We start from the raw sequence: 12142 nt of genomic DNA, 5'->3' as shown, positions 1-12142 counted from the left end.
TTTGATCTTCATGATTACATATTGTGTATTATTACCATGAGATAGTTCTATTGTTCAGTAACTTGATCTCATGACATACTTTCAATGATTGGTTCTTAGTTCGTATCTCCTTGTGGGTTTTCTAAAATCCAATATATAAATCCTTATCTTTGGAGTAAGGTCACTCTTTTTGTTCTTTCGGGAATGACATCTAATGGGGGAGATTTCTTAAATGAACCTGTACTTAATTGCTATATCTTTGAATGGAGAAGTGATTGTGGAACATGTAGGAGTTAAATTGTATCTTAATAAACTCTTTGATGAAGTCATTAAGTTTCGACTCTGTGATATCGTCTAAACAAAGTTGATATGTTTCTTTCTTTTGGTCATGAAGTGTCTCCTTGAAAATTTCATGAGGATCACACTAGTCTTCGTGCCTTTGCCAATTTGTATTAATAAAAAGCGGGAGAATTAATATGTAGTTCACACTACAAATACATATGGTTTACGGATAATTATGTAAAGGGGAGTGGTTTTCATGTTGAGATAAAGTAAGACTAAGAGGGAGTGATACATATCACCATAGTATTATTGTCAAAGTTGTGATACAATAAAACTTTGATGTTGTGTAATAATACTATGATGGATCTTCAAGAAGTACAAGATGAACACATGAAGAGTTGAAGAACCAAGGAAATCAAGCTTGTCGTTTTTGCTTTTAACAAGTACAAGCCATATGTAAAATGGTTTTGTCACTAAAATTGACAAAGGGGGAGATTGGTAGAGTTGGTATGTCAAGATAGTTGTCAATTTTAGTTGCCAAAATTAATTCTTGATTTAGCATACTAAAGATAGTTTCGGACTAGATTAGGTCTAAAAAGTTGAATCGAAGTTATCCTTGAAGGATGAAGATTGAAGATTGAAGACTACAATAAGACATCAACAAGTACTTCATCAACAAAGGTATGTGATTGATTTTATTTGGATTCTTGTTCAATTCTACCTTTCTAATCTATCAAGATATATGCTCACTCTATGGAACAATTCCGATGACGGTAAATGTACATTTATGTATATATACTTGAGGTTATTTGATTCATGACCTTGGATACAATAACCTTGATTCTTGTAAATAATATCATGTTATAGTGAATGAGATTATGAATCCAACGAGCCAAGAATCACTCAATTCCGAGTTATAACGATGAAGTTATGAGTGATTTATTAAAGTTCTTCAGTAGGAAACAATTCATGGGCTATTTGTAGTAGTTCATGGACTTGGGCCCAATTCGTGACTAAAAGCTATTTTGGACAAGTTGGTGATGTTTCCTTGTCTAGGCAAGATGACTATTATTCCAAACATATTTGATTACCATATTAAAGTGTTTGAGATAACTTTTAATTCCATCCTAAGTTAGAATGTGATTTATTCACATAAATAAATATTTTCTATTTAATTATTTAATTAATTATTTATGCATAATATTTGTTACTTAGGAAAGACTCCCATAATTAGGAGAGTCTTAAAAAAGGGAAATAGTCAAAACCCTAGCTTTGTTTTCAAGCTAACTTTTTACTATAGATAAAGGGTTCGTGAGTTTACATAGTTTTCATCCCCTTTGGAAAATTGGCGGAAGCTTTGCAGGTTGTTTCCATGTCTTCTGTTCTTCGTGAACAAGAGTGAGATAAAAGTCTTTGTATTTGGGATCACAAAGCCAAGTTGGATTTAATCTTCATGGTTGATCATATAACTTGTAATCTAGGTTTTTCACCTTTTGTCTATTCTAAGGTTTTCTCTTCTGATATAAAACCATTCAAGAGTTGTTGATCATAAAACCCTAGGTTTTGATAGATTTCAGTTTCCGATCGTATACCAACACTTGTTAGTCGAAATGGAGACTAGAAAAAAAACTCCTAATGAGGCATCTCGTAAAATCCTTCAGAAGTTTTAAACAAGATATCTCTAGATTTATTCTAGTTATTCTTGTTGTAGAGTTATTAGGTTTCTCTTCCTATTTTTGAAGAGTATAATAATCCCTAATCTATAAGTGTTTTTGATATTACTTTTACCTAGTAATTGTTTTTATCAAAATAAACACAAGATTTCCAAAACCTTGATTCATATCCAAAGGGAAATCAAACCGGTGTTTTGTGCAAACAAAATATCGAATCGTATCAATCGTGTTGTGGTATCTTCTAAAGAGAGACTTGGGTTCTGCTAGAAGATTTGTGTGAAGAATTTCTAAAGAGAATCGGTATTCTGCTAGGAGTTCTACAAGTGCTGAAGAAGGTATTACATCTAGTCCGAATAGGTAGTAGGAAATTGGTGTAACGGCTTTAATCAGTGTTGTTTATTCTGGACTAGGTCCCGGTTTTTCTGCATTTGTTTCCTCGTTAACAAAATTCTGGTGTCTGTGTTATTTCTTTTCCGCATTATATTTTATTTATATAATAGAAATATCAAGGTTGTACGTTAATATCAATCAGTTCTTGTCCGGCCTTAGGGTTGTTGAGTGAATTGATTGACACTTGAACATTGGTCTTTGGTACCGTTCAAGTTAATCCTTATATCAATCGGGCTCGCAAATCCCTATTTGTTGATTACGGATTGAATAATAGATAGAGATATAAAACTCTTTGATATACTTTTTATAGATTGAGTCTAACTGTCTAGTTGATTCTCTTGAAAGTATATTGGACTTTGACTATTCAGATTGAACAAAAAATATTGGGTGTGGTTGTTAGACCCCCGTTTTTTCAATTGGTATCAGAGCAGGCAAACACGCAAGACCTCATAAGTCTGTGTTTGTAGCAATCTGATTCTATGGAGAGAGGTGTGATATCTCTATAAACGTACCCAGTCTTCGGGAACACGAACTATTATGGTGGAAAATTGCTATGCGTTCTTTCATTCAAGCGCGAGATTTTCAATCATGGGTTCGTATTGTTAATGGCTATGATCCTCCTCAGTTACAGTAGACGGTATAACTGTTGAAAAATATTGGTGATTATAATGATCTTGAGATTCTTGTTGCAAAGCAAAATTCTGAAGGATTAAATGCGATCATCCATGCCATTACCCATATCTTCAGCAGCACGTTATACGTGCAATAAGTCTAAAGATGCTTGGATTTTAGAAACCGTATTCGATGGGAATATCGCAGAGAAAGAAGCAAGGCTTCAAAACCTAGTTCTGACTGGGAAAACCTTCGCATGTATGATGATGAAACCTTTGATGAGTTTAACCAAAGACTTTCTCAAATAGTTAACTCCTCATTTGCGTTAGGAGAACTATTCCGGAGAAAGATATTGTGTGCAAAATTCTCAGGTCTCTACCATCAAGATAGAGTCTAAGAAACATGCCATTGAAGAAGGAAACGATCTTTCTACACTCTCCAGAAATATCTTGCTGGAAAGTTAAAGATCTTTGATAATGAACACGCAAGAAAAGAGGTGATTTCTCTTAAAGCTGCAAACAATTCTGAATCCTCTAAGGATAAATCTGGTTCGCCAGATACTAAGGATGTTACTCCACGACAATTTAGAAAATTCTTGAGAGACAGGAAAAAGAGTTTTTCTAAAATGTAACATCTCCTAAGGATGATATACAATGCAATAACTGTCGTGGTTTCGGCACTTGTCTTCAGAATGTCCTAGCTGGAGCCGTAGACAATCAGCACAATGCAGCAGATTTGCCTACTCTTGATGATGGACCTGAATTTTATAATCCCCAAGAGTTGGTTGGCGAGGTTGCATTAGCTTCTGGAAAAATTCTTGCGGATACTGATTCTGATTCTGACGAAGAAGTGTTCCATGTGGATCCAGTTACTAATAACCTTCTTAAAGAAAGTCATAAAAAACTCTCGGAAGATGAAAACACCATTTTCAGTGAGAAAGTTAAATATGACAGACTTGTAGTCGAAATAAACACTTGCAAGACCAACTTGATTCTAGTGGTGCAAGAGATTATCTCAACGAAATACGAAAGCTTAAAGAAGAAATTGCTGAAGGTCGTGATCGGGAAATTATTCTTCAAGCAAAGCTAGAAACTTGGAAAACATTGAGATGAACTTGTTATTTGATTCAGAACGAGAAGATATCAAAGTTCAATGTGAATCATCCAAGAATGATCTAGTTATTGCGCTTGAGAAGGTCAAAAGTTTGGAAAAAAAACTCGAGCTTAAAAGAGAGTTTGTCTAGAAATAGCAGCTCAGATAAATTAACCTCGATATTGGGAGCATGTAGAATTCATCGTGATACACGAGGATTGGGCTACGAAGGAATAGACGCTCCTAGTATTTGCAAAGAGGTAAAATTTGTCAAAGCTAAAGTTTCTTCTCAACCAAAACCTTCCACGGTTGACAAAATAAAGTATCTCTATCAACTGCTGATAACGAAAAGAGGAAATCTGTCAAGTTCCAAAGAAATCACATAAACATTCAGGTAACACTAAACATAACTTTTTCCATTCTACTAAACATTGTTTTTATTGTGGAAAACCAGGTCACTTGCAAAGGAATTGCAGATTTCTTAAACGAGATAAAACCAGATCTTATTCTGTTAAGATGACAAGATCTGATTTCCAAACTGGAGAAAAACTGAGTCTTATAATATCAGTTTTTTAGTATTCCCCCAAGAAGTTCCATATATATATAGGGAGAAAAAGAAATACGTTGCTCCAAAAGCTGCTCAGAATGGGTACCAAAGAAGACCAATAAAGCAACGAGTACTATTAAGAGGATCTCCCATACAAGAGTTCGACAAGGGATAACATCTTAAAAAGGTATGGAAGAGTTATTGAAAGTTTCAAGGAAGTTGTTAAATTCCTAGATTCCATGTTTGATTTTGTTTCGAATACCTGTCGTGAGCAAGATTTTGCTCACCTCAACACAACCTGATTGTGTTGAAAGTACATCCTCACCATGAAGCCCTATTAAAGTGGTGAGGATTGCAAAAGAATTGGGGCGCACATATTGTGTTGGGTAATTTCTGAATCTGTGGAATAATTTATTGTTTCGAGTTGAGTCTAACTCGCTTACATATTTCTCAAAATATGTGTTGGTAAGCTCGCTTCAACCAAGTTCATCTTTACCTAGTGATGAAAGTCATGATATGTTTCAATCACTTTGAAAATTTCTTTGACGAGAATGGTGTAACAACTGTATAACGTCCTCTAAGAATGTTTCAATGGTTGGAATGAGAGTTTAGATTACATAACCAATGACGGACATAAGTATTGTTGTGGAAACACATATGTATAAGTCCTATCCTTGAACCAAAGTTTACGAACTTTGTGATCAAGAGAAACCGGAAGAATGACTTGTGCCAAGTCCGCGAACTGCCGAACTTCTCATCCCGAGAATTTCTGCTGGAGTTGACAAACTAGTTGCGTGAGTACCAGTCGCGAACCCAGTCCGCGAACCGGCGAAGTTCTCATACCCGAGAATTTCTGCTGGAGTTTGTAAACTCTGTCCGGTAACTTAAGTCGCGAACCTAGTCTGCGAACTTGAGAAGGTTATATTTAAAGATGATTTCTGAACTTAATCTTAAATACTAAGGAATGCAGTTTGCAAATCGTGGCCATAAAGTTCATAACCGATTCAAGTGAATCAAATCGTCTTTGCTTAAATTGTGTATTACATAAGATTTCCTTGCAATTGAATAACTCTCTAACTAGTTCATTTGAGTCATTTGAACTAGTTATGGTTGAGATGAATATGGTTAGATACCACGTGTATGAGTCTTAATTACCTAACTTGATTTGTGATTGGAAATTTTAAATATAACAGGTTAGAAGCAATTATCAAAGCCATGGATGTTGGTTTTTATTGTCAAAGAATCTTTTTCATACTCTTATGGTAACCATTCTTGGTATAAACCTTACGGAAAAGATTATTCTTCCTTCTAAGCATATCAATTCTTGTTCTTACAAGTTTGTATCTTAGAAAAGATGATCACAATATTTGATCTTCATGATTACATATTGTGTATTATTACCATGAGATAGTTCTATTGTTCAGTAACTTGATCTCATGATACTTTCAATGATTGGTTCTTAGTTCGTATCTCCTTGTGGGTTTTCTAAAATCCAATATAAATCCTTATCTTGGAGTAAGGTCACTCTTTTGTTCTTTCGGGAATGACATCTAATGGGGGAGATTTCTTAAATGAACTGTACTTAATTGCTATATCTTTGAATGGAGAAGTGTTGTGGAACATGTAGGAGTTAATTGTATCTTAATAAACTCTTGATGAAGTCATTAAGTTTCGACTCTGTGATATCGTCTAAACAAAGTTGATATGTTTCTTTCTTTTGGTCATGAAGTGTCTCCTTGAAAATTTCATGAGGATCACACTAGTCTTCGTGCCTTTGCCAATTTGTATTAAAAAAGGGAGAATTAATATGTAGTTCACACTACAAATACATATGGTTTACGGATCATTATGTAAGGGGAGTGGTTTTCATGTTGAGAGAAGACTAAGGAGTGATACATATCACCGTAGTATTATTGTCAAAGTTGTGATACAATGAAACTTTGATGTTGTGTAATAATACTATGATGGATCTTCAAGAAGTACAGATGAACACATGAAGAGTTGAAGAACCAAGGAAATCAAGCTTGTCGTTTTTGCTTTTAACAAGTACAAGCCATATGTAAAATGGTTTTGTCACTAAAATTGACAAAGGGGAGATTGGTAGAGTTGGTATGTCAAGATAGTTGTCAATTTTAGTTGCCAAAATGAATTCTTGATTTAGCATACTAAAGATAGTTTCGGACTAGATTAGGTCTAAAAGTTGAATCGAAGTTATCCTTAAGGATGAAGATTGAAGATTGAAGACTACAAGAAGACATCAACAAGTACTTCATCAACAAAGGTATGTGATTGATTTCATTTGGATTCTTGTTCAATTCTACCTTTCTAATCTATCAAGATATATGCTCACTCTATGGAACAATTCCGATGACGGTAAATGTACATTTATGTATATATACTTGAGGTTATTTGATTCATGACCTTGGAGACAATAACCTTTATTCTTGTAAATATATCATGTTATAGTGAATGAGCTTATGAATCCAACGAGCCAAGAATCACTCAATTCCGAGTTATAACGATGAAGTTATGAGTGATTTATTAAAGTTCGTTAGTAGGAAACAATTCATGGGCTTTTGTAGTAGTTCATGGACTTGGGCCCAATTCGTGACTAAAAGCTATTTTTGGTCAAGTTGGTGATGTTTCCTTGTCTAGGCAAGATGCTATTATCCAAACATATTTGATTACCATATTAAAGTGTTTGAGATAACTTTTAATTCCTCCTAAGTTAGAATGTGATTTATTCACATAATAAATATTTGCTTTTAATTATTTAATTAATTATTTATGCATAATTTGTAACTTAGGAAAGACTCCCATAATTAGGAGAGTCTTAAAAAGGAAATAGTCAAAACCCTAGCTTTGTTTTCAAGCTAACTTTTACTATAATAAAGGGTTCGTGAGTTTACATAGTTTTCATCCCCTTTGGAAAATTGGCGTAAGCTTTGCAGGTTGTTTCCATGTCTTCTGTTCTTCGTGAACAAGAGTGAGATAAAGTCTTTGTATTGGGGATCACAAAGCCAAGTTGGATTAATCTTCGGATTGATCATACAACTTGTAATCTAGGTTTTTCACCTCTTGTCTATTCTAAGGTTTTTCTTCTGATATAAAACCATTCAAGAGTTGTTGATCATAAACCCTAGGTTTTGATAGATTTCAGTTTCCGATCGTATACCAACACTTGTTAGTCGAAATCGGAGACTAGAAAAAAAACTTCTATTGAGGCATCTCGTAAAATCCTTGAGAAGTTTTAAACAAGATATCTCTAGATTTATTCTAGTTGTTCTTGTTGTAGAGTTATTAGGTTTTCTTCCTATTTTTGAAGAGTAATAATCCCTAATCTACAAGTTTGTTTTGATATTACTTTTACCTAGTAATTGTTTTATCAAAATAAACACAAGATTTCCAAAACCTTGATTCATATCTAAAGGGAAATCAAACGGTGTTTTGTGCAAACAAAATATCGAATCGTATCAATCGTGTTGTGGTATCTTCTAAAGAGAGCCTCGGTTCTGCTAGAAGATTTGTGTGAAGAATTTCTAAAGAGAATCGGTATTCTGCTAGGAGTTCTACAAGTGCTGAAGAAGGTATTACATCTAGTCCGAATAGGTAGTAGGAAATTGGTGTAAGCTTTAATCAGTGGTGTTTATTCTGGACTAGGTCCCGGGTTTTTCTGCATTTTGTTTCCTCGTTAACAAAATTCTGGTGTCTGTGTTATTTCTTTTCCGCATTATATTTTATTTATATAATAGAAATATCACAGTTGTACGTTAAGATCAATCAGTTCTTGTATCCGGCCTTAGGGTTGTTGAGTGAATTGATTGACACTTGAACATTGGTCTTTGGTACCGTTCAAGTTAATCCTCTTATATTCAATCGGGCTCGCAAATCCCTATTTGTTGATTGCGGATTGAATAAGAGATAGAGATATAAAACTCTTTGATATACTTTTATAGATTGAGTCTAACTGTCTAGTTGATTCTCTTGAAAGTATATTGGAGTTTGTCTATTCAGATTGCCAAAAAATATTGGGTGTGGTTGTTAGACCCCCGTTTTTCAATTGTATCAGAAGGCAAACACGCAAGACCTCATAAGTCTGTGTTTGTAGCAATCTGATTCTATGGAGAGGTGTATCTCTATAAACGTACTCCAGTCTTCGACACGAACTATTATGGTGGAAAATTGCTATGCGTTCTTTCATTCAAGCACGAGATTTTCAATCATGGGTTCGTATTGTTAATGGCTATGATCCTCCTTCAGTTACAGTAGACGGTAACTGTTGAAAAATATTGGTGATTATAATGATCTTGAGATTCTTGTTGCAAAGCAAAATTCTGAAGGATTAAATGCGATCATCCATGCCATTACCCAGATCTTCAGCACCACGTTACTACGTGCAATAAGTCTAAAGATGCTTGGATATCTTAGAAACCGTATTCGAGGGAATATCGCAGAGAAAGAAGCAAGGATTCAAAATCTAGTTCTGACTGGGAAAACCTTCGCATGTATGATGATGAAACCTTTGATGAGTTTAACCAAAGACTTTCTCAAATAGTTAACTCCTCATTTGCGTTAGGAGAACTATTCCGGAGAAAGATATTGTGTGCAAAATTCTCAGGTCTCTACCATCAAGATACGAGTCTAAGAAACATGCCATTGAAGAAGGAAACGATCTTTCTACACTCTCCAGAAATATCTTTGGAAAGTTAAAGATCTTTGATAATGAACACGCAAGAAAAGAGGTGATTTCTCTTAAAGCTGCAAACAATTCTGAATCCTCTAAGGATAAATCTGGTTCGCCAGATACTAAGGATGTTACTCCACGACAATTTAGAAAATTCTTGAGAGACAGGAAAAAGAGTTTTTCTAAAATGTAACATCTCCTAAGGATGATGTACAATGCATAACTGTCGTGGTTTCGGCACTTGTCTTCAGTATGTCCTAGCTGGAGCCGTAGACAATCGCATATGCAGCAGATTTGCCTACTCTTGATGATGGACCTGAATTTTATAATCCCCAAGAGTTGGTTGGCGAGGTTGCATTAGCTTCTGGAAAAATTCTTGCGGATACTGATTCTGATTCTGACGAAGAAGTGTTCCATGTGGATCCAGTTGCTAATAACCTTCTTAAAGAAAGTCATAAAAAACTCTCGGAAGCTGAAAACACCATTTTCAGTGAGAAAGTTAAATATGCAGACTTGTAGTCGAAATAAAGACTTGCAAGACCAACTTGATTCTAGTGGTGCAAGAGATTATCTCAACGAAATACGAAAGCTTAAAGAAGAAATTGCGAAGGTCGTGATCGGGAAATTATTCTTCAAGCAAAGCTAGATAACTTGGAAAACATTGAGATGAACTTGTTATTTGATTCAGAACGAGAAGATCTCAAAGTTCAATGTGAATCATCCAAGAATGATCTAGTTATTGCGCTTGAGAAGGTCAAAAGTTTGGAAAGAAAACTCGAGCTTAAAAGAGAGTTTGTCTGAAATAGCAGCACAGATAAATTAACCTCGATATTGGGAGCATGTAGAATTCATCGTGATACACGAGGATTGGGATATGAAGGAATAGACGCTCCTAGTATTTGCAAAGAGGTAAAATTTGTCAAAGCTAAAGTTTCTTCTCAACCAAAACCTTCCACGGTTGACAAAATAAAGTATCTCTATCAACTGCTGATAACGAAAAGAGGAAATTGTCAAGTTCCAAAGAAAGCACATAAACATTCAGGTAACACTAAACATAACTTTTTCCATTCTACTAAACATTGTTTTTATTGTGGAAAACCAGGTCACTTGCAAAGGAATTGCAGATTTCTTAAACGAGATAAAACCAGATCTTATTCTGTTAAGATGACAAGATCTGATGTTCCAAACTGGAGAAAAACTGAGTCTCATAATATCAGTTTTTTAGTATTCCCCCAAGAAGTTCCATAATTATATTGGGAGAAAAAGAAATACGTTGCTCCAAAAGCTGCTCAGAATGGGTACCAAAGAAGACCAATAAAGCAACGAGTACTATTAAGAAGGATCTCCCATACAAGAGTTCGACAAGGGATAACATCTTAAAAAGGTATGGAACAGTTATTGAAAGTTTCAAGGAAGTTGTTAAATTCCTAGATTCCATGTTTGATTTTGTTTCGAATACCTGTCGTGAGCAAGATTTTGCTCACCTCAACACAACCTGATTGTGTTGAAAGTGCATCCTCACCATGAAGCCCTATTAAATGGTGAGGATTGCAAAAGAATTGGGGCGCACATATTGTGTTGGGTAATTTCTGAATATGTGGAAAATTTATTGTTTCGAGTTGAGTCTAACTCGCTTACATATTCTCAAAATATGTGTTGGTAAGCTTTGCTTCAACCAAGTTCATCTTTACCTAGTGACGAAAGTCATGATATGTTTCAATCACTTTGAAAATTCTTTGACGAGAAATGGTGTAACAACTGTATAACGTCCTCTAAGAATGTTTCAATGGTTGGAATGAGAGTTTAGATTACATAACCAATGACGGACATAAGCATTGTTGTGGAAACACATATGTATAAGTCCTTCCTTGAACCAAAGTTTACGAACTTTGTGATCAAGAGAAACCGGAAGAATGACTTGTTGCCAAGTCCGCGAACTGCCGAACTTCTCATCCCGAGAATTTCTGCTGGAGTTGACAAACTATTGCGTGAGTACCAGTCGCGAACCCAGTCCGCGAACCGGCGAAGTTCTCATACCCGAGAATTTCTGCTGGAGTTTGTAAACTCTGTCCGGTAACTTAAGTCGCGAACCTAGTCTGCGAACTTGAGAGGTTATATATCTAAAGATGATTTCTGAACTTAATCTTAAATACTAAGGAATGCAGTTTGCAAACCGTGGCATAAAGTTCATGAACCGATTCAAGTGAATCAAATCGTCTTTGCTTAAATTGTGTAGTTACATAAGATTTCCTTGCAATTGAACAACTCTCTAACTAGTTCATTTGAGTCATTTGAACTAGTTATGGTTGAGATGAATATGGTTAGATACCACGTGTATGAGTCTTAATTACCTAACTTGATTTGTGATTGGAATTTTAAATATAACAGGTTAGAAGCAATTATCAAAGCCATGGATGTTGGTTTTTATTGTCAAAGAATCTTTTTCATACTCTTATGGTAACCATTCTTGGGTAAATCCTTATGGAAAAGATTATTCTTCCTTCTAAGCATATCAATTCTTGTTCATACAAGTTTGTATCTTAGAAAAGATGATCACAATATTTGATCTTCATGATTACATATTGTGTATTATTACCATGAGATAGTTCTATTGTTCAGTAACTTGATCTCATGAGATACTTTCAATGATTGGTTCTTAGTTCGTATCTCCTTGTGGGTTTTCTAAAATCCAATATATAAATCCTTATCTTGGAGTAAGGTCACTCTTTTGTTCTTTCGGGAATGACATCTAATGGGGGAGATTTCTTAAATGAACTGTACTTAATTGCATATCTTTGAATGGAGAAGTGTTGTGGAACATGTAGGAGTTAATTGTATCTTAATAAACTCTTGATGAAGTCACTAAGTTTCGACTCTGTGATA

The sequence above is a fragment of the Papaver somniferum genome, chromosome 8, assembly GCF_003573695.1.
Source record: "Papaver somniferum cultivar HN1 chromosome 8, ASM357369v1, whole genome shotgun sequence".
In the NCBI taxonomy this organism is placed as follows: domain Eukaryota; kingdom Viridiplantae; phylum Streptophyta; class Magnoliopsida; order Ranunculales; family Papaveraceae; genus Papaver; species Papaver somniferum.
This window is presented reverse-complemented; position numbering follows the sequence as displayed.